Genomic DNA, 4,490 nt, shown 5'->3' with positions numbered 1-4,490 from the left:
AAGAAAGAAAGAAAGAAAGAAAGAAAGAAAGAAAGAAAGAAAGAAAGAAAGAAAGAAAGAAAGAAAGAAAGAAAAGAAAGAAAGACTAATCTATGTTTTAGCTAGAATTCCTGAACCTTTGTTTTCAATTTGAGTAAATGTGAATTCAAACACTAAAGTTTATACTTTGTAATGAAATGTCTCCAGGGCCTTTGTTAAGTACAAAGAATTATGTATGCTGGATTCATATTTTACAATGATGATATGCACTTAGTATTAAAAATGCAATTATCTGAGGAAAAATTTGCTGTACTTGCATTTGATAAGTATAAGAGACAGGTTTATCAACATCATAGATAAACAAATAATCTCTTAGTCTGTTGTTGGGGAATCTGGGCTTTTCTATCTAAAATATTTCCTTTACTAACTGTGCAACTCATCCAGAAAGAGGTCTCTGAAACAGACTTAGCAACACTTCTTTTACAAGGCCAGGGTAAGTTCCATTGACTCTTCTCTGAGTCACATTCTAAGAAGAATGTTCAAATGGACTGTCCATGTAGACATTAGAAACGGACTCATCTATTCTGACCTGTTTGTGAGGGGAAAACAGACAAACAAAAGAAAAAGTGGAGAAACAGAGACCAGGAGAATATGTGAGAGTAAAGGCTTATAGTTTAGTAGTGAATCTTAGCATGTTATGAATGGAGTCTAGAGTTTCATCTTTAATGCTGTAGGGAACAGAAGAAAAAAATAGGAAAAAAATAAAGTATATAACTAAAGACTAGAAAAAATATCCCTGCAAACCTATATTCAGCAATTAATAAAGTCTTGTGATAAATGTGTGTTGATTTGAAGAATGAAGTCCAGGCAACGGAATTTAAATTGATTTACTAGTTACAAGAGTCTGATTGTGGCTACCAGGATGAAATGCAGCACTTTGGCTACAGTATACCTATGATGATATAGAAATTATAAAAATTCTAAAGGTATCATATCTAAACCCCATCTCCCCAGGTTTGTTTCTAGAAAACAGGTCCTGAAATACAGGTTAGTTTTCCTCTCTCAAAATCAATATATACATATATACATACCGATTTTGTGTGTGTGTGTGTGTGTGTGTGTGTGTGTGTTACAGTAAACAGGGCCTTCTCATCAATATGGTAATAGAACTGTATCTGGAAAGCATTCCAAAAATATCAGTGAACTGTTAAACTCAGGAGATGGAGTTTGTTTTTAAATAGGCTCCCACTAGGCAGGCCAGGATGACCTGCTGGACTTCACTATGGCAGCGGTTCTCAAACTGAGTCATGACCCCTTTGGGGGCTGGGTGTGTGTCACATATAAGATATTTATATTATGATTCATCACATTAGCAAAATTACAATTATGAAGTAGTATAATTTTATGGTTGGGAGTCGCCACAACATGAGGAATGGTATCAAAGGGTCGAAGCATTAGGAAGGGTGAGAACTCCTGTACTCTGGAGTCCGAGCTGCTCTTGAACTTTCAATTATCCTGCCTCACCTTCCAGCTGCTGTGGCCACACACTAGTCTACCACACAGGACTGAAAGTGTCTTCTGACTTCTCGATTATTCACCTTGTGATTAGTCTACTTTAAGTAGACTCTTTATAGGCATTGCTTAATAACCCCCACCATTTTCATGTTTTGAAAACAAGGGAGCAGAAAAGTAAGAGCTCTTTTCTCTTCTCTTCTGAAGTTGTGTTTAGAAAACAGAAGTGGGAGATACCAGGCAACTGTGCAGGCAAAGAACCAACACTCGGCAAATGAAATGGGGATTGCTGTTGTATGTAAAGGACAGAAGAATATCACTTCTTATGAGGCTGCTGTGGGCACGGTAGAAGTGTGGTAGGAGTGTGGGTATATGACTGTGACCCTAAGAGTATGTGATGCCATGGTAAGATGGTATCTTTTAATGTTACTCTGTATAGGGTAGAGACTGAAAGCCCTGAATGATCTGCAGCAGTATAAATCTCCTTCGATCTGAGGAAGGGCCTCGAGCAGATGCCCCCATGTCCTTACCATGTGCAATCCCAGGTCACCCTGATACTCATTAGCTCTTTGATCTTTTTTTTTCTTTCTTTTTTATTAGATATTTTCTTCATTTACATTTCAAATGCTATCCCCAAAGCCCCCATACCCTCCCCCCACCCTGCTCCCTAACCCACCCACTCCTGCTTCCTGACCCTGGCATTCCCCTGTACTGGGCATATGATCTTTGCAAGACCAAGGGCCTCTCCTCCCATTGATGGCTGACTAGGCCATCCTCTGCTACATACCCAACTAGAGACACAAGCTCTGGGGGTACTGGTTAGTTTATATTGTTGTTCTTCCTATAGGGTTGCAGACCCCTTTAGCTCTTTGGGTACTTTCTCTAGCTCCTTCATTAGGGGCCGTGTGTTCCATCCAATAGATGACTGTGAGCATCCACTTCTGTATTTGCCAGGCACTGGTATAGCCTCACAAGAGAGAGCTATGTCAGGGTCTTGTCAGCAAAATCTTTCTGGCATCTGCAATAGTGTCTGGGTTTGGTGGTTGTATATAGGCTGGATCCCCGGGTGGGGCAGTCTCTGGATGGTCTATCCTTCCATCTCAGCTCCGAACTTTGACTCTGTAACTCCTTCCATGGGTATTTTGTTCCCCATTCTAAAAAGGAGCAAAGTATCCACACTTTTGTCTTCCTTCTTCTTGAGTTTCATGTGTTTTACAAATTGTATCTTGGGTATTCTAAGTTTCTGGGCTAATATCCACTTATCAGTGAGTGCATATCATGTGTGTTCTTTTGTGATACTCATCAAAGGTAAAATCTTCCAAGATGAACTCTCAGTTCTGAATATCTATGCTCCAAATGCAAGGGCATCCACATTCATTAGTGCTCTTTGATCTTAAGGGCCTTATAACATCTCATGTGAAGAGGAACGACTTGGCCTGAATTCAAGCAACCCTAATTTAAGAAAGCAGAATCAAAAGCTGAACGTGGTGGCTCACACACCTTTAATCCCAGCACTCAGGAGACAGAGGCAGGCAAATCTCTGTGAGTTAAGGCCATTCTGGCACATGTAGAAAACTGCAGATAAGCAAGCACTGGTGAGACCTTGTCTCAAAAACCAAACCAAAGCAACAATGACAGAAAAAGAAAAATGGCCAACAAAACAGCATCAAATGTTCTCTAAGGTTTCCACAGAATGGCTAAAGGGGAAAGAGTCTAATTAGAAATCTGGAACCGCCAGCTAAAAGCCAGACTTCTGAATCCCAACTTGGTGGTTGGCCAAAAAGAGGCGGCAACCAATAATGGCACAAGCAGCTAACCTTTTTTCTGTGTGCTCTACTAGGAAATTCTGTCTTGGAGGACTCAGTAAAGTGGCCAGCAGATTGGCAGAGACTTTTGTTCCTTCACCCAGGAACCCTGTAATCTAATATTCTCAGTGGTGCTGGAAACAAGATCATAGGGGCATGGCTTGTCTGGAGAAAGAGAGTGAGTGGGGTCAGGCTGCTCAGAAGAGCTCACGACACAAGCTGTGGGTACTGGATCTTCAGATAACCTTACCCAGAGAACAGAGGCCTGAGGAAGCTCTGGGTACTTCTCAGCACCTTATTACTTATGACATTAAATCAAACATTGTGCCCCCTAGGCCTTTATATTGTAAATTTGAGTTAGATATGGTCCGGATACAAAACCCTAACATAGTATTCGCTTCTGAACTTGGCCAACTAGCCACTCCAAGTATCTGTGAATTCTACCATTTCCCCATCCGCAAAATGTAGGACATAATTCTATGTGGATTTTATGGAGCAATATAATGTATACACTTATTTGACAATATTTGTCAAATCAATTAATAAGTAATTTGACTTACCACACAGGAGGTGATTTTAAGGTATACATTAATATTCTTTCTTTCCCAATCAGACATTATATGATGCCAGTTAATGAGACAAATTATTCCACCTGGGCCTGCAACATGGCTCAGCAGGTAAAAAGGCTCTTGCCATCAAGCCTGAGGAGTTGGGTTCAATTACCCACTCCATACAGTAGGAAAGAACTGACTCTCATAAGTTGTCCTCTGACCTCTGCTCATGAACCATGGCATGAGTATGCACACACATAAACACACAAAATACAAAAGTGTAATGAAAATGATTCTTTCTGCCTCCACAAGTGTTGCAGGTGTGGCTCGTGTGTCACATGTGCTTCAATAGGTGGCAGAGAGGAGAGAGGCTATTTCGATGCTGAGTATTCTTTATGAACATCTGATATAGCCTAACATTCCCTGAAAAAAAAAATCAAGCCTGAGATGGCAATCAGTGTGGTGCCAGGTGGCTCAGACATAATGCTAGCCTGAGAAGACCACAAGTACAGTGCCCAGAAGGCCCCAGCAGATCCCAAGACTGGGGAAAAGCCAGAGTCCAGAAGAACCCCTGCCTGAGACTAAAGGCCCTGTGCAAAAATGAACCCAACACAGATGACCTTTGCATGGGGAACCCTGGGGT

General features: G+C 41.0%; 1 pseudogene; it reads left to right on the top strand.

The window, feature by feature from the left end:
• The first annotated feature begins 4,145 nt into the window (after nucleotides 1-4,145).
• Nucleotides 4,146-4,268, top strand: LOC115030195 (annotated as a pseudogene).
• The last annotated feature ends 222 nt before the right edge of the window (nucleotides 4,269-4,490 follow it).

The sequence above is a fragment of the Mus caroli genome, chromosome X, assembly GCF_900094665.2.
Source record: "Mus caroli chromosome X, CAROLI_EIJ_v1.1, whole genome shotgun sequence".
NCBI lineage: Eukaryota > Metazoa > Chordata > Mammalia > Rodentia > Muridae > Mus > Mus caroli.
This window is presented reverse-complemented; position numbering and strand designations above follow the sequence as displayed.